General features: G+C 39.7%; 1 protein-coding gene across 4 annotated transcripts in view; it reads right to left on the bottom strand.

The window, feature by feature from the left end:
* The window catches only part of SERTAD2 (SERTA domain containing 2), a 110,723-nt gene that overhangs the window by 70,244 nt on the left and 20,823 nt on the right, over positions 1–19,656 (bottom strand). For 2 of the 4 annotated variants that reach the window (XM_058551090.1, XM_058551091.1), the window contains exon 2: positions 12,417–12,611. The exons of the other annotated variants lie outside the window; for them this stretch is intronic. The gene's annotated coding sequence lies outside the window, so the exon portion shown is untranslated. The remainder of the gene's footprint in view (positions 1–12,416; positions 12,612–19,656) is intronic. 4 annotated transcript variants of the gene reach the window in all.

Here is a 19,656-nt window from a genome sequence, read left to right as displayed (position 1 = left end):
CTAAGGTTGTTTCCAAGACTTGGCTATTGTGAATAATGCTGCAATGAACAAAGGGGTACATATATCTTTTTGAATTAGTGTTTTCATATTCTTTAGATAAATAACCCGAAGTGGGATTGCAGGATCATATCATATTTCTATTTTTAATTTTTTGAGGAATCTCCATACTGTTTTCCATAGTGGCAGCACCAATTTACATTCCCACCAGCAGTGTATGAAGGTTCCCTTTTCTCCTATCACTCCATTTTTAGCCATCCCTTAATTTTATTAACACATTATTAGACTTCATTTCATTGTCCCTTTTCAATAGGGATGCTTTTTTTTAAAAAAATCGTCTTGGGGCCAGCCTGGTGGTGTAGTGGTTGAGTTTGCGTGCTCCACTTTGGCAGCCGTGGGTTCGTGGGTTTGGATCCCAGGCACGGACCTACACCACTCATCAAGCCATGCTGTGGCGGCGTCCCACATACAAAATAGAGGAAGATGGGCACAGATGTTAGCTCAGGGACAACCTTCCTGAAGCAAAAAGAAGATTGGCAACAAATGTTAGCTCAGGGCCAATCTCCCTCACAAAAAATAAATTAATTAAAATAAAAATAAAATAAAAATAAATGTCTCTCTATTTTTGCAAAAAATCATGAGAACTAAAATATGGCCAACTCATCATATCATTTCACCTCAAAGAGTCTGCCTTTAACACACAGCACTGTTGGTTTTGGTAGAGACAATCTGAAACTTACTAGAAATCTACTACATCCCAACGTATTTACCATTTATCTTAGTGCAAAGACCATGATTTTGTGTCTTGATAAGTGTATTTGTTTTGTTCTGAGATTTGAGAGAGACCCCTTTGGGGCAGGTTCGATTATTTAAAAGTCATAAATAAGCCCTCTTCTTTCGGTAGTAAAACGTCTGAACTTTGCCAGCCGCTCATTCACCTAGTCCTTGATTTGAAAGGCAAAGTTCATCAACTGGGCCACAGCCTAAGCTCTAGTAAAAGTCTGACCTCATGATGTAAGTTGTCGTCTGACATCAAATCACACTTATGAACCAGCACACACCATTTACTACAACTAACAATTTCTAACAGTATTGAGTGCTTTCCATGTATCCACTTACTTAGTCTCACAACAAACCTATCAGGTAGCTATTCTTTTCATGCTGACTTTATAGATGGGAAATCTGAGGAAAAGAGAGATTAAGTAACATGACCAAAGTCACACATATTGTGAGTGACAGTGACATTATACTCTCTCTCGAAGATAATTTGGGGCAAGCAAGCAATAAAAATACAGTGGTGTGAGCTGCATCATCATACATTTAAATTCAACTATATGTGCTCAATTAAAAAAAAGGAAACTGGAAAATAGCAATTTAAGTAGTATAGGCAATTCCTCCTGCTTTATTCATTGTATGCCCAGAAGGACAGAGATTGGAAACTAATTCTTTTGTACCCTCAGTCAATTTCAGTACTTAAGTACCCCTCCTTAATGACCCAAGTACTTCTCCTTAATGAGAGTATTTAATTAAGCTGAGTGTGGTTTTGGTATAAAGAGACATTTTTCATATGACATTAGTTGTATGCAAGTCAACTATTTCATCTGGTGCTCAACTGAAGAAACAGTGATTATTCCACTGCTGCTGGGGAAAACCGGCTCTCTGAGGAGACGGAATGTCAGTCCCCACTGTGCACCTTCCTAAGGAATTTACAAGAGCAATTTTGACCAAATGCAATTTTTGCCTTACATTGCTAACTTCCAAACCTATCTTCTGCCTTAGATGCAACTCCTCTATACACATCAGCACTGCATGCATTACTTCAATAACAATGCATGATAGAGGCCAGATAATTACGGAATGCATCTCATACTCATCTAGGCTATTATTGTGGCTTTGTAGTCTCTTATATTCCTCATAGCATCTGTTCAGTTTTTTCTCCACTCTCCACAAAATCTCAAATAGATCCACACCCTACTCACAGTTAGTAGCTAACAACAACTCTTACTTTATAAAAAGATGGGGGCCATGCAGCATCAATTCTCTCCATTTACTTTACTTTCACTACAAAACCCTATATCCTCATCCAGCCCCTCCTACTACAAATTGGAATATAGTCTCACCACTTTATTGAAACTGCTCTCTCAAAAGCCACTGATGACCTGGTTGCCAAGTCCAATCACTTCTCAGTCTTCATCATACTCTCTCTCTCTGTAGCAGTGATTGTCAACCCCGGCTACAAATTAGAAGCACAAAGAGAATACAGATGCCAGGGCCCCACCCACAGATTCCAACTTAATTGGTCTGGGTTGGCAGAGGCCTGGGTACGTGCTTAAAGCTCCCCAGGTGATTCTAATGTGTAGCTGGGGTCAAGAACCACAGCTCTACAACCTTCACTCGATTCATTAACTCACCTCTTCTACTTAAAACTCTTGGTCACCGCGATACCATACTCACACTGGGTATTTCTATTTCTCCTCTTGTTCCTCTTCGATATCGTTGTCTGGAGTCTCTTTCTTTGATTCCATTTGCTTTGCCAATTGTTCATTTTCCTCTCAACTCTTAATTTAAGGTTTCTAACAACCCCAAATCTCTTTATCTAATCTTGAACTCAAGCCTCAGCTACAAACTCTCAACTCACATAGATGTTGTCCCTCTGAATTCAAACTCCACATGTCCAAAATTGTCACACTGTGCTAGCTGCCTCTCTCCCCATTCTACACAGTAGCTATTTCAAACTTTCTGCATTTTTCTCAAACCCCTCATTGTGCCACATCTCTCCTTGGTTACAGCAGAAAACCTTGCTCCTACTTCACAGAGAAAATAGAAGCCATCAGATTCTTTTAACTTGATCCCAACCCTACAAAGTCATCTACACATGCACTCTTTCTCTGCACTCCAACCCCTCTGGGGCTCTTGTTTTCAGCCACCCTGGACCAGGACTTATCAATTATTTCCTTTCCCTCTTCTGGATCTTTCCCATCAGCATCTAAGTACGTTGAGGCCTTTCCCATTTTCAAAAAAGAAACTCAGGAAACTGTTCAACTCCACATAGTCTCTTAGGTACCACCATCTCTCTTCTCTTTGCAGTCAAAATTCTTTTATTTTTCTGTAAGGAAGATCAGCCCTGAGCTAACATCCGTGCTAATCCTCCTCTTTTTGCTGAGGAAGACCGGCTCTGAGCTAACATATATTGCCAATCCTCCTCCTTTTTTTTTCCCCCAAAGCCCCAGTAGATAGTTGTATGTCATAGTTGCACATCCTTCTAGTTGCTGTATGTGGGACGTGGCCTCAGCATGGCTGGAGAAGCCGTGTGTTGGTGCGCGCCCAGGATCCGAACCCGGGCCGCCAGCAGCGGAGCACGCACACTTAACCGCTAAGCCACGGGGCCGGCCCTGCAGTCAAAATTCTTAACAAGTTGTCTACATTCACTTTTTCCCTTCCCATTTGCTGTTCAACTCACTACACAAGTTTCCATTAACACCACTCCACCCAACCAGTTCTTGTGATAGTCAGCAAGGGCTTCCTTCTTACTAAGTCCATAGAAAACTTTCAGAACTTAGCTTTCCTGATCTCTTCGCAGTACTGTACACTACTAACCATTCTATCCTTTTGAAATGTTCTCTTCCCCTGGCTTCCAAAACACTTCACCATCTCAACTTCCCCCTACTTCTCTAGCCACTCCGTTTTAGTCTCTTTTGGAGGCTCCTCTCCCTCAAGGTATTCCTGAAGACGCTGTCCTCATCTGCGCACTTACATGCTCTTATCTACTCCCACAACATCAACTGTGGGCTCTCTGTTGCCGTCTTGTAAGTATTTCTCCACGCTGATCTTTAATGAGATTCAGATTTACAAATTCAAATGCCTAACTCTACTTCTCCTCTGAGAAGTCTTACGGGTATTTTAAATTCAACGTGTCCCAAACTGAACTCATCCTCTTCTCACGCCGCTCCTCAAACCTGCTGCTCTCCTTCTTTCTCGGTAAAAGGCATCATCGTCGTCTATCCAGTTTCCCAAGCCAGAAACCTGGGCATTATCTTCATCTCCTCCTCTTTCTAAACCCACCACATTCCAGCAAGCATTCCACCACCACTGCTTCAGTTCAGTTTAGGCTGAGACCATTTCTTGCTTGAATTTTACTGGAACAGAATCCTAAGCAGCCAGTGTGAGCTCTCTACAAGTGCAAATCTGATCATGTTACTCTGCTGCTTAAGACTACTCAAGGTGGTGCATTTTATATAGGCAAAGGAATAGACAAACAGATTTATGGGATGGGACAGAGTTCAGAAACAAACCTAGAAAAGTAGTTTTATATATGATGACATTTAAAGCAGCATTTAAAATCAGTGGGAGAAAATTCAATTAATGGAGTTGGGATAATTGGCTATTTAGTTATGAAAAGTGAAAGTTGTATCTTTACCTCATTTAACGAATGGGTATAAATTCCAGATAAATTAAAGACCTAAACGTAATAAAAGAAACCATAAAAGAACATAGAAGAAAATATATGTGAACATTTTTACTAATCTGGGGGTGAATAAGGCACTTGACTGAAAGGTCCAGACTCTTCAGGAGGACATATAAGGACCCTTGCTTACCTCCTTAACATCACCTCTCTACTGCCCCTACTCCTCCTCTCTAGTCACAGGACTTCTTGCTCTAAGAGATACACCATGCATGTTCTCTCACCTGAGGGCCTTTGCAATGTTCTCTTTGTCCTCTCTCTCTAACTTACTGAACAGTCCATCCTCTACCCTCTGATTGTAAATGCTGTATCTATCATATATTAAATTTGGTTCTATGTCTTTTTTTTCTGGATTCTTTTCATTCCATTGATCTGTTTGTCTCTTCCTGTGCCAATGCCATAATGTTTTAATTACTCTAGATTAAAGGTAGATGTTTATACCTGGTAGGATTATGCTTTTCATTCTTCTTTATTCAAGTTTTGAGAAAAACTGGAATCAGCTTATCAAATTCTATTAAAAATTCCATTAGAACTTTTGGCTGTAATTGCATTGAATCTATAGATCACTTTGAGAAGAATTATCACCTTCTCAACTGGGAATATGTTTCTCTACATATTTAGTCCATCAACAAAAATTTTTTAATAATATATGTCTTACAGAATTATTATTAAAATTTTTTCCTGGGTATTTTATAGTTTTAATTGCTATGATGATTGGGGCTTTATTTCATTATATTTTCAAAGTGATTGCTGATGATATATAGGAAAGCTATTGAATTCTGAATACTTTGCATCTGGCCACCTTACTGTTTTCTCTTACTAGTTCTACTAGTTAATACTTAGGGAGAGTGACAGAGTATTAGGTTCCACAGGAAAGAAAAAAGACAGGTAGTTGAAGCAGGTTTGTATGCAAGATAATGAGGTCCATGCACGACAGACTGAATTTAAAGTGACAAATTATACTTAACTGGAGATGTCCTAAAAGTCTACAGAAATATAGAACTAGAGCAGAGGGGAGGGGTGAGGGCTGAACAAGACGTAGGAGTCACGTGCAGACAGGTAAGAGTTGAAAACGCTCCTTAAGAGCAATGTTGATGCCAGGATTAATGAAGAAAAAATGTTTGTCTATTCCAAAATTTGCTATTAAAAACAGAATGAAAAAGACATTCTTTTAAAATTGTGTGTGGTTTCATATTATAATTATTGAGCATAGACCTGTATTTTTCCAAAAAGAATTTCAGGAGACTAAGGGTGGAGTCTCCTAACTGTAGGTCTGACTACTACATTACTACCGGGAGATTCATGAGAAAAAAAAATCCTAATGATCAAAAGCAAAGGCAGGAAACGGGTGGAGGGAAGGGGAAATGCTGAACTACAAGGTCATGGTCAGGAAACCAATTTGGCAAGGCACGTGGAAAACCAAGACATATAGAATCAAGTACCACATACAGCAGTGCACAGTACCAAGCCAGCTTTGTTTTCAGTAACAGGCCTCAGATGGCAGAGTGAAGGCCAGTGCCTGCGATCCACAGCGGGAACCACCTCAAAATTCCCTGTCGAGTTCATTTCTTTTACTCACTCTTACTACTGAGACAGGCTCCCAAATGGAGCTCGGACAAGAGGCTGCCTAGGTCCTAAGAGGAGCGTTAGCAATAAATGCCTAATGTTGATTGTCAGCAACGTACACAAAGTCCCCTTGTCATTCATTTCCACTATTTTTTTAAACAAGTCAAAAAATGATACTTGTAAATCATACAATAAAAGAAAATTAAGATATGGTATGTACAGCCAAATCCTAATTTTATGAAAGAAAGGTATTTGTGCGTTTGTATACAATATATAGGTATGTTCATATTATGTGTGTATTTATTGAAAACACAGTGGAGGAGCATTTGTCAAACTGTTAAAAGTAAATATCACTAAATACTAGAATGCTGCATAGTTTTTATTTTTTAATTCATTCTTTTCTGTGTTTTTATGTAGTTTTCTACAATGAATATATATTGATTTTGTAATAAGAAAAAAATACAACAGTAGGTGTTATAAAAAAACAGAAATTAAAGATCCTGATAAAATTTTAATATCAAAGAAAAACAATCACAACTGTAATACAGAATTTCAGATCACTCAGGAAGATAGGAATTCTGATTAAATCTCAAAATTTTCACAATATAAGTAATAAAATAAAGGAAGCTATACAACTAAATTTCTCCTTTGAAAAACTAAAATTAAAGCATCTTGTAAGGAATAAGTGAAATCCATAGAAGTCAGTGCAGCAGCATGAACAGGGATCGTAATTGATACTCTCACTATGCCAGTAGAGTGGGAAAGAGGTCAGAGAAGACAGTCACGCAGCAAGTCAAAACAGGATCAGACTTTTGGGAAATGAACACAACATCTCTCTGAAGCCGATGAGGTGTACGTGCAGGGTTAACTACACGAGGCAGCTTCTTCCCAGCACCGTCACTGGGGAGGGGCAACATGAGTGGCAGCTAACCCTGCCTTCCCCTGAGACAGCTGTTTCCTAACCTGGTCTCTTACCTTCCAGCAGCCCGACTAGGCTGCCTTCCAGGTGCCTGGTCCTTCTGGAGAGTCCCTACTGACTCCTACGACCCATCCTCCCATCCTCCCCTCCTCAGGACACGGACTTGTAAAGCTCAGAGGGAAGAGGCTGGGAAAGGAGCTAAATGCGCAAATTAAGAGTCCTCTGATTTGAGGCTGGAAGACAGTCTGCCAGAAGACAGCTGCCTAAAGAAAGAGTAGTTTACTTGACCAGATGTGAGAAATGGGTAGGTTTGTTAGGCTCAATTGAACACCTACTTGTTAAGCGTCTTCTACATAGGAGGTGCTTTCTAGGTGCTATAGGGGATACAAAGAAAAATTACTCACCTTCCTAAGGGAACTAGTGTTGACAGAGGTGCTAGTGTAAGTAAGTCAATAATAATGCAATACAATAATGAGAAGGAACACTGCATGTGGGTAAGAATAGGCTCTAGTCAGAGGACTGAGTCCAAATCCACAGCTTCTTAGCTGTGTGACCTTGAGCAAGTCACTTAACTTCTCTGTGTCTTAGTTTCTTCATCTGTAAAATAATGATAATAGTGGTATCACCTCAGAGGGTTCATGGGAAGAGTAGTGAAAACAGAGAACTTAGAACAGTTTTTGTTGTTAGTGCCGATGAGTAGATTCCTACTCCTAGCAACCCCGTGTACAGTAGAGCGGAGCCCTGCCTGGTCTTTTTGTGCCATCCTCTCACCTTCCGGCGCTACATCAGACAATGCTCCACGGCTATTCATAGGGTTTTAGAACAGTACTTGGCACATAATAAAACACTTGCTATAATTTTGTGCCTACTACGTAGCAATGTGCTAATATTTTATATTTTATATCATATATTAAATAAGGGAGGCATTATTAGCCCTGTTTGTAGATGAGGAAATGGAGGGTCAGAGAATTAGGTAATTTGGATAAGATCTAGAGAGAGGAGGAAGAGAGTTGTGATTTGAGCCCATGTCTGCCTGAATGCAAAGCTTATGACTTCTATTACTACTACTATTACTATAAAACAGTAGCAGCCAATATTTGTGTAGTACTTACTCTGTACCAACTACTGTGTGCGTAATTGCAATTATTCTCGCAGAAAAAAGAAAGACTCGGTGTGGAGAGGCCTGCATGCAGGCTGGAAATCACTGAGCTGGTAAGCGGCAGATCCAGGATGCATGCCTGTGTCCACTCTTTTCCAGTGCCAGAGCTCGTCACCCCTGCTGAGTGTGCTTCCACTGGGCATCTTTAAAAAGAGAGAGAGAGTTCCCAGGGTCCGACCCCAGAGGTTTCTGACTAGGTTAATCTGGGACGGCCCACCACCACGGCCCGCTCATCTCCCGGCTGGTGGTTCTCCCAAGCCTGCAGAGGCATGTTTTGTCGTAGATCTTAAATGCCGAGGTGAAAAGTTTATACTCAGTTCATCTAGAAATGGGGAGTCAATTAAGGTTTTCAGTGAGGTTTTTCAGTAAGCAGCGTTTTAGGAAAATTAATCTGGGAGTAATGAATAGGATGGATGCGAGGGGAAAGAAAAGCGTAGCAGAGACTAACTGGCAAGAAGACTATTCTAAACCACAAAGCTTATTTTAGTCTGTACATAGCTATATATCACACACACAGAAAATCAGTCCTTGGAAGAAGACCCACCTGAACACAAAAGGACTTGCAGCTTGCAGAAAAATGTATTTTAATATTCCAGATCTATATATAATAGCTCAAATAAAAACTGAGTTTTTCCTTTTTAAAATTAACAAAAGAAATTATACAAGTGTATACAGAAACATCAAAATTTTTAAAGTAAACTCTGAGACATACTAGATATGTAAATATGACTGAACTGTCCTAGCATATTATAAGAAAAGAAAAACTAGGATTTTATAGGAATTTATAGTTTTAAAAAACTAATGATATAAACTTTCTGGAAACACTGAAGAAAAGAGAAGACAATGTGTGAGGTTTATTTTATATATAAAGGATATAGTTTATTTAGATAATTATAAATTCATGAACTGAACTTATTTTTGATTTGTATTGCAGATATAAATGTATTTTTGAGATGCTAAATTTAAGGGAATAATAGCTTTTGTCAATTTGAGATTAAAAAAACTAAAATCAAAACTGTGGTCAAATAACAAAGTTTTATAGTTTCCAGGTTTATTATTGTTAGAGTGTTGAGCAGATACAGAAAGTACTCATTTTCAGAAAGGAACTGAGACAAGCACCATAAAGCTATTATTCCCTTTCACTAAATAAATCTACTCCTAGGATCTATTCTAGGGAAATGATTGAATAAAAGCAAAAAGGCATATGTTGAAGATACACAATGCAGTGTTTCTCTAGTACCTAAAAACAAGAAACAATCTAATAAGTCAGCATTAGAGAACTGCTTAATAAATTATGATTTAGAAACATAATAGAATATTTATAATACTAAATAAATTTCAATTATAATAATGATATAGAAATACAAGAAAATGATTGTTATATTTTAAGTGCATATTCCAGAATACATTCTCGCATGGATATTATTTATACCTATATAAAAACATACATCCACGGAATAGGGCAAATACCAAAAAGTAAGAACAGTAGTTGGATGGTTGTGATTAGGTGTCTTTCTTAAAATAAAAACTTTTAATACTGTTCTATTGTTATTGTCTTTATATCTATACCAATTTTTCTATTTCTTTAAAGTGGAGGAAATTTCCTAATGGAAAGCCACCTCCCACCCCTAATTTCACGGATTTTAACTTCTCCCATGCATGGTTTTGCCTAATTAGTCTCATTTCTAAGGCAGCACTAACAACAGCCTTTCTTCTCATTCTTAATATTTGTATTTACTGGAAATAACATAAATCGCTATCCCTTCTCAAGATTCTGAGTCCAGGGCTAACCCAGGCAAATCCAGGAGAGCTGGTCCCACCTCCCCGCTCCTTCCTTAAACTTGGATAGGAGAATTCTGCAGCCACATGGATTGGCTCACGACAAAACCCTTCCTATTTCTAAATAAAGTATTTCTGTGTGGTCATAAGCAACAATGCACTCAGACTCTCCCAGAGTTCATTTTATCTGGGCCATTGGATAAAGAACGCCTGACAAAGGGAGAAGGGGATTCAGGGAAGTGAGAGCTGCAGACGGTTTTCCAGAGAAGTCTTTCTACTGCCAGGTTTTGAGAAATAATTTGGGAAGAATCAGCAGTTATGAGCAGGTTGCAACAGAAACACGTTATCTTAAACAATTTTTCCAATATTCTACACTCAATTTCATAAAAAAAGAATCTCCGAGAAAAAAAGGTAGTTTTCAAAAAACTTTTCCAGCTTTTTTCTGCACCTTTGCATCTCTGGAAATAACCCAAACAGTGGTTTGAAACGGGCCAACATAGGTCTTGCAGAATAATAGGTAGACACTGGGCAACAGTGAGTCGAGTAAAAGAATGAGTTCCTCTCCCCTGATCCAGCCACCTCCCCTCTGGTTTCCCATTCTCTCCATGTCACCCACCACCATTGTTTATTGTTCAACACATACTATTTCCTCACTCCTTCACATAGCCTCTTTTCTTCAGACAAGACATATGTCTATGAAAACACATCCGCTTCCAGTTCTCTCTCCTCGGTGTACCATCAGATTCAGCTTCCTAAAAGACAGCTCCATCCACATCACCCTCCTCTTCAAAACCTGCATTAACTTGCCAAATTCCTTAGCGTGAATTTCAGCTTTCCCCAGCTGGTCCATCTATTGTTTCTATATGTGCCTGGGGCTTTTCCATCTCCAAGTCTGCTCACAATATTCCCTCTCTCTGAAATGATTTTCCCCTCTTCGTCCTCACTCATGTCTAAAATCCTACCCATCCGTTAAGATTCGGTTCAAACTGCACTTCCTCCAAAAAGCCTTCCCTGCTGGCACTAATGAGACACTCTGTCCTTCCTCTGAACTGTCATCCTAGTTTATGCGTATTTATTCCAGGCTAGCCTTCACAAGTATACTTAACCCACACGGAGCTCAAGAGCTCCCCAACCCTGGCTGCACATCAGTTACCTGAGGTGCTGCTGGGTCTCACTCCCTAAGAGATTCACATTTGAGGGACTGGCACAAGGCCCAAGCAGGGATACTTTTCTTTTAGTTTTGCAGGTGACTGTGCAGCCAGAGGGCAGATACAGTATTAACAGTCCAGTCCCGGCCTCAGTTTGGGGTCCTAGCAACAATGCATATGTGGTTCAATAGGGAGGAGGAAGAGGAAGACGATCTCCCCCCTCCCCTTTTCTGGGGGAAGAATGCACCTAGTCCGACTTTTTAGTCTTCCTCTCCCCATTTCCCAGGACCTTATGATGCTCTAAATCTCCGAGTTTCTCACCTTGACCTGCCCTTTTCCCCAGCATCTCCATGCTAAAAGTTCCCCACTGTCCTACCCCTCTGAAAATGTCAGTTCCTCCAAGGGAGTAGGGTTCAATTAGATATTTGGAATAAAGCATTGTCTTAAAAATAACTTACAGTGTAGGGATCATTTGTGGACCTTTTAGTTGTTTGCATATACGATAAGAGCCACTGTCTACTGAGAGCTTACTACACCCTAGGCACGGGGTCATGTACACTGTACGTGTACAGGTCTTGATTTAATCCTAGAGTAACCCTGGGAGATAGGTACAATTATCCCCATTCACAGAAGACGAAACAGACTTGACAGGAGAGGTAAAGCAACCTGCCCAAAGGTCACACAGCTGGGAGGTGGTAACGCCCAATTTCAAGTCTGAAGTATCAGACTCCAAATCCATGCTCTTATCCTCCTTGCTATATGTGAAAGAAGACTCTTGCTACCACACACTTGCTACTCTGTTCAGCGGCACTTGACAACATAAATAAGAAAAAGAACTCTGGTAGTGGGCAAGAGGACAGGAGAGCGTCACAGTATGAGCAGACAGGCTCTGTTCCTGGGGTCCGCTCCCCTGGTCACTGTTTCCATAACTTCGCCTCCTTCCTCCACTCTGACCCTCAGATTCTCTATGAGCACTGACAACGCCTTCCGTGGCAGCAGCATCTGGGCCTGGTGAGAAGGGGAAAACTGGGGCAAGAGCAGCAGCCATTTGTGTGTGTGGGCTGCTTATAATTAGACCGCCCTATTTGAAATGCACCAGGAAAAATGCAATTAGTAGATTCATTTCTTAGATATCTGTTATATTTCACTTGTGAAACACTTCGATTAAGACCTATATCTTACAAATAATATCCTGGTAGGAGGTAAGGAGAAAAATATTTATTGAATGTGGATCCTGGTTGCAAAATACAGGGCCTATAATATCAAAAAATGCTTTTATTTATTCAGGGACACTAACATTTAACAAAGGTAAATATTACTTTAAAAAAAGAAAAAAGATTAGCCTGGACAACCTATAAAAAGAGGCTTAATTTATTTTCTAATTACCTTTCTCTGTTGCCAGAGATTCTTAGCCACTTTCACGAAGACTTCACACGTCCACTTAAATCAGAGCTAGGTCTGTGGGCACATCTCCTTCAGAGTCCAGGAAATCTTGGCCTAATCTGTTGCAGCCAAGCTGGGATAATTCTTTTCTCTTAGTGCATACACGCTTGCACACACAAATCCTGAGTGCGTGAACCTCTGCCAAAGAACAAGAGAACAGTCCTGTTGGGAGATCAGGTACATCTGCGAGTTCACTGATTTTATCTGCGGTCCACCTCCACCACTTTCCAGTCACCCTGACGGCTCACAAACGGAGAATGAACACTCCTCCCGCTTATGGCACGTGGGTTCAGGTGAAGGCTATGATTAGCAGCATAGAATGCATACCTCAGTTTCTAACCGACAAAACTGAAATTTAATTTAGTCTATGTGGTTTCTAAGCATTCTCGCTCCAAGTCTCAGAACATAAGGAAGCACAAAAGACGGTGCTGACATACATACAGAACACTGACTGATATTCCTCACCAGAAGTGAGAACGCTTGGCGAGCAGCAAGAGCACCAACAAGGCAAAGGCAAAAATGTCCAGATTTTGATGACTATCTTGAATTCCTTACAATTAAACTAGCTTTGTGGGAAAAGCAAATTCTAGGAGTTATGAACTCTTAGACCAGTCCTGGCTTTCCTACTGAATTAATCACTGATCTTTTCTGTGCCTCAGTTTTCTTATCCACGAAATGGAGGTATTAGTACCTGTTGTGCTCAATTCAGTGTTACAGAGATAAAATTAGACAAATAAAGTGAAAGTGTTCTGAAAGCATGACCACAAATAAGATATCCAGTAATGCCAAAATCTTATTACTACTTCTTATTTTATTTACAGTCACTATAGTTTTATGATTTAATAATAGCAAAAGAAGTTAGAAATGGTTTTAATTTTCACTTGTATCGTTGCTCAAGTCATTTTTCATTTTGTGCTCCTTTCAGAAAATAAGGATATGGGAATAGCTTCTATGGTAAGGTTTAAGTCTCAAATAACTAAGTGCTATATAAAGTTTTAAATTAAAGAAAAAGTTTCCTCCTCATAATTTTTACTGCCTTAGCCATGTCTGTACTATGAGGGGGAAAACGCACTAGAAGTACTTGAATTCCTACCTCAACTGTAATACAACCAAAGGAACCAGAGCCCAAAAAGCAGAAAACATTGGACAAATACATCCTGCATATGATACAAAGAAGGAAGAACGGGGGGGTGGTTCCTCCCTTCTCAGCACTCTTTATATAGCTAAACCAAAGACTAACAATGCTAGTAAAAATCAGAGTAACAGACGTATAGAAAAGTGCATAAATATAAATGGACAGATTCACATATTATAGGACAAACATCACCACTCAAGTCAAGAAACAGAACACTGTCAGCATCCCAGAAGCTGCCTCCCCACCGTGTACCCCTCCTTGATCACATGCCGCCCTCTCATACTCACATATATGTATCCTAGTGTATCCTGGTGCACAAGAGCTGTGCTGTCTCTAGGGCAGCAGTTCTCAAGTGTGGTCCAACTCTAGGACCCCTGGGGATCTCCAGACTCCTTCAGAGGGTCCACAAAGTCAAAACTATTTTCATAATAATTCCAAGATGTTATTTGCCTTTTACATTGTTGCAAAACAGTGAAAAATCTGGATGGGTTCAAGATCACATGAACAAAGGCAGTAGCACCAGACTGTACTAGCAGTTATTGTATTCCTCACCTCCACACACTAACGAAAACACGCAGGGTTCACGTTACGATGCCCTTGGTGAAGCAGTGAAAATACTAATTTTATTAAATCTCTACCCTCGAGTACATGTCTTTTTAACACTCTGTGTGACGACATGGGAGAGTACACAGAGAGCGCTGCACCGCACACCAAAGTACGAAGGTTGCCTGGAGAAAGGCACGAGGCAGTTGTTTGCCTTTGAGCTGATGGTCGCTGCTCTTTTCATGGGACACCATTCTCCTGAAGGAATGACGGTCAGACAAACTATGGTTATTCAGACTTGAGCATCTGGCAGACAAGTGAGCCTACCACTTTGAGAAAAACAACTGACAGTTGTGGTGCCAGTGATAAAATTCAGGCTTTCAAGTGAAAATAAGAATTTTTGAAAACTTGTACCTGCCACTACGTGCTTGACAGCTTGCCAATACTTAAACACTTTTCTGACAAGATTAGTCGTGAAGTTAAAGAATGTGACATTTTAATATTGTGTAATGAAATGTGTCAACAATGAAAAGATCTGCATAACTCAGTAAACCAATATTTTCCAAATAATCAACGTATGATGTTACAAAGTCATGCATGAGTAAAAATCTATTCAACATGCAAGGTAATAAACTAAAAGATTTTATTTTTTATTTATTTATTTATTTTAATTTTTATTTATTTTTTTCCCCCAAAGCCCCAGTAGATAGTTGTATGTCATAGCTGCACATCCTTCTAGTTGCTGTATGTGGGACGCGGCCTCAGCATGGCCGGAGAAGCGGTGCGTCGGTGCACACCCGGGATCCGAACCCGGGCCACCAGCAGCGGAGTGCGCGCACTTAACTGCTAAGCCACGGGGCCGGCCCTAAAAGATTTTAATGTAACAAATAATTAAAAGTTTATTGATATGGTTTCAGATTTCACATTGCCACTAACTTTTAAGAAACTACCATTTGTAGTTTTAGTTGAGTAACAAAGAACATCTACAATTGTTTGAAAAGGTTATTAAAATACTCTTCCTTTTTCCAACTACATAACTGTGTGAGGCCACATTTTCTTTGTATACTCCAACCAAAACAACATACCACAACAGGTGAATACAAAAGCAGATATGAGAATCCAGCTGCCTTCTATTAAGCTAGACATTAAAAAGATCTGTGAAACTGTAAAACAACGCCACTCTTTTGAGTGATTTTTTTGTTTTGGTAAAATTTAGTTATTTTTCATAAAAAATAAGTCATTTATGTTAACACATAATGAATTTTTTAATGAACAAACATTGTAAAATTTTCTCTATTTTCTAATATAGTAGATACCAATAGATACAATCCACATAGACAAAAGTTCTTTGAGGTCCTCAATAATATTTAAAAGTATAAAGTGAGATCAGAAAGTTTGCGGAACCGCTGCTCCAAGGTGTAAATCTAGGCGTGAAACTGCTGGTTCACAGGGTTTCTGATCTCCAGCTTCACTAGACACTGCCCAACTTTCTCCTGACACGGTTGTACCAGTTTACACTCCCACCAACAGATCTTTAGATATCTGAATATGAGTCCTTTGTTATATGTGTTCTAAATACTTATCCCAATCTACTTTTTCCAATCTTTTTAGTGAATAGAATTTCATCAATAGTAGTCACATTTACCAATCTTTTCCTTTATGGTCAGTACTTTTTGTGTGTTATTTATGGAATCTCTTGGTATTCCTAACTCTATATTCTCCAACACATTGTTCTAAACATTTTATTGCTTTGATTTCACAGTGAGACCCACGGCACTATATGCTTATCGGTTATTAAGGATCTCTATGGGCTTCTAACTGTTTGCAGTGAGGAACTCGACCACTCTTCTCTGCATTTTCATATGTCACATTCAGAAGTCATTCTGTACTACTGCTGCTAAGTTTCCATCTGAATCTCTCAACTCAACTTAAGAGATAGAAGGCTGGGGATTCAATTGTTTCAACAGAAGATAAGAAGTAAGAGACCTTCAACTGACTCTTGGAGAAGTAAAGATATCATCCACCCCCTTACAGTATTACAATGATCAGGAAAGCTGCCCTTCGCGTTGCCACAATCAAGTTTTCAAGAAAGCCGTGTTGATGTTTTGTTTTAAGAGAGAACTGAAAGCACTTTGGGAAATTTTCTAGGTCCACAGGATTTCAGTATTTCTCAGCAAAAGGTAAGTTCAAAACAGAGTGGAGTGCAGCTGATTGCATATGGCACTTGTTTTACAAAGGGCTGAGGAGTGGGTCCAGAATATTCCTCAGTAGGAAAAGCACCATCATATCCACCATAGGAACTGGAAAGGACATTCATGTCACATATTTGTCACCCTATGAGACCCCAGCATCTTTCTAGAATGTAAGCTATTATTTATTCAAGACTGAAAAAATATCCATGCCCAAATATCTGTTTGCACGTGAACTTACTCATCTGCTACTTTCAATGTCTAGCATAGTATTTTTCAAACTATAGATCATTATCCATTAACGAGTCATAATCAATTAGGTGGATTATAATCAGTATTTTTTAAAAATGAACTACAATATGGAATATAAACTAACACATGGACAGAGAAAACAGTTTGGTGGTTACCAGGGGGAAGGGAGTTGGGGGGGTACAAGGGGTGAAGGGGCGTATTTATATGGCGACTGATAAATAATAATGTACAACTGGAATCTCACAATGTTATAAACTATTACGATATCAATAAAAAATTTTTAAAAAATGAACTATAATAGAATGTAACAGAATATATCAGAATGCCTTGTACATAGTGAGGGTGAGTATTGTTTCATAAATTTTTTTTCCAGTTAAACGTGTGTATACGTGTGTCTCAATGCAAAATGTATTTTTTACTATGGATTTCTGTCAAAACATTTGAAAGGCACTAGTCTGACATGTTGTAGTGAGCATACATGCTGGGGAATTTTCTTCCCAACAACCATCTCCTATCCTGGGAAATACCCAGCCATCCACTTCCAGTCATATGAGTAAACACACGTGTCGCCACGTTTCTACATGACGCCCCCCAACTCTCTGACCCCTGCTGAGTGATCCAGGGACGGACACATACTGATCTGATAAGTTCCTTGCCTATGATTTTTTTTAACTTGGCATCCACAGAACTTTCTCCGTGACAGAAGCTACAAGATAAACTGTTGGTGGCCATATTTCTAGCCATATGGAAAAATGGTCTTCCATGAGAAGAAATGAAACAAACATGCAGAAAGAGGCAGAAATGAAAGATAGAGAGAATTTTGGCCATGTTCAGGACAACTGTGATACTGCCCTTCCCACATTTTGGTGGCCCAAGCCTTTCTTAGATTCTGTAAGTCCATAAGCCTCTGTTTTCTAAGTTAGTTTGATGGGTTTCTGACACTTTCAGTCAAACAAATAGACATGCAATGCCTGTTTTTCTCCTAAAGTCTTGGAGGCTGCAGTGATGAATTGAAAATTTAAATTCCAACGAATAATGAATCGGATTATTGCCCTAAAATCTATGGAACGCCCCACCCCCCGCCATTTATCATCTAAGAGGGAGAATTGGCACAACTCATAAAAAGTTACAAATATAAAGAGATTGTTATTGAAACTCAACTTTGGTCTTCACTACCAAAATGAAATGAAGGACACTTTTGGGTAAACATAGTAAGTGGAGGTAGGACCCTTAAAGCCTCTTCAGCAAAGTTCACATATGCACCATTTATAACATTAGGCCTCTGTCTGGGGCCTGATTTGAAGCCAGTGAGACACATTATGGTGGAAAGGTACTGCACAGATCTCAGTCAAGGGTGTATGTTTATTTTTTTAAAGCTAACCCAAAATCATTCCATCAAGTTCTTAGGCCCTGGAGAACGAAGTGAGAGTTCTAATCACTTGATTAGAACCAAGTACTGTGGGGTGTGATTCAAGGACTTAGGGGCAGAAACATGAGAGAATGAAGAGAGGTTGGCTGAAGAGCGAAACCTGGAGCTGTCAGAGGTGAGTACGATCCAAGACAAGAGACGGGGAAATGGAATGCAGCTTTTAAATTAAAGAGAATCTCCTCTTCCTCTAAGAATATATTATAGCTTCCTCCTATATCTGCTTTACTGGAGGCTAGTTTGCCCATGAAATTTATAACCCAACTGCCTTTGTGTATACCTGAACATTTCATGCAGAATACTGCACAAACTGACCCATTTACACAACATAGTTCTTTTAGCTTTGGAAGTAACCACGGAGAAAGACGAGTTTAATTCTGATGCAAGTTAGGTCTATAAGGGCATTCTGCGAGTGTTTTTGTTGGCAAAATGATCTCTTTTATACAATAGAACTTGTAATTATTTTGATCAATTCTGCATTCCCTATCAATTCAGCTTGACTTGGAGACTGCCCAAATTATCAGGGGTTTCAAAAAGGCTCTCCAAGTTCTCAGCTGAACAGCACTCACCAAAGGCTAGCAAGTGGCTGACTTGCTCACCATTAGCTCTTTGGAAATACAGAGCAAGGAGTTAAAAGCTATTAGCAGAGCTTTTATAGCAAGGCTCAAGTAATATATGATTTTCTCAGTCAAAATTTCTAGAGACAATGCCTAAAGAAAAATCTGGTGCTAACCATCACAATTTGATTTGCTTTTAATTTGCTTTTCATCTTTATACTTCAGCTTCTCAGGGATGGCCAGCATTATTCTGAAACGTTGCAAAGTAGCCACAGTTGTCATTTTTCATACAAATAGAAGGTCACATAAGAAAGAGCTTCTTCATAAATGTTTCCAGAAGACTGAGACCAGATCTGGGTTATCCATGAATCTATCTGTGACATTTTTAGTCTTTTAAAGGGCTGAACTCTTAGCACAGGGTGCATTTTACCCTGGATTGAGTCTCCCCCACTAGATCCTCAACTCCTGCAGGACTGGTTCCAGCACACGGCTTTGCACAGGGCAGATGCTCAGGAATGTCTGCCGGAAACTCAGGTCAAATTAGCTGTTGCAGCCTCTGCTTAAGGAGGTGAGGTGTCCTTTTTAAAAGAAAGAGCACACTAGTCTGAGGCTGGGGAAGTGGGCCCTAGTCCCTGCAATGAACTGGAGTTTCACTTTCCTTATGAAGGGCTTTACTCTAGACAAAAAAACTGTATAGTAAAACTGCATAGTCCCTAAGGTTCATTCTGCACTACCATTCTGATTAGAAGTAAGAAATAACAAGGCTCCTTTTTTTTTAATTGGATTATTAACTTCAAAGTCGATCAAGAAGCTGCCCTTGATGATATACATGTTTTCACTGTGAGCAACATGAATTGGGCCCTAAGCTGGATTTGCTGACTGTGGTTTTCCGTGCAGATATGAGAGTGAGACGTAGGGACAACCACGAAGCTGGATGTTATCAGAGTGCACATTCCCAGCTCAGTGAAGGGAGTACCAGAGCAGGAGTCAAAAGTCAGGGATTCCGGTCGAGGCTCTGCTGCTTACTAGCTGTGTGCCCTTACCAGAATTTGGTTTCCTCATTTACAAAGGGGAAGGGCAA

Source organism: Diceros bicornis, chromosome 12 (genome assembly GCF_020826845.1).
Source record: "Diceros bicornis minor isolate mBicDic1 chromosome 12, mDicBic1.mat.cur, whole genome shotgun sequence".
NCBI classification, from domain to species: Eukaryota; Metazoa; Chordata; class Mammalia; order Perissodactyla; family Rhinocerotidae; genus Diceros; species Diceros bicornis.
Note: the sequence above shows the minus strand (reverse complement) of the source record. Positions and strands in the feature narration are given on the sequence as shown.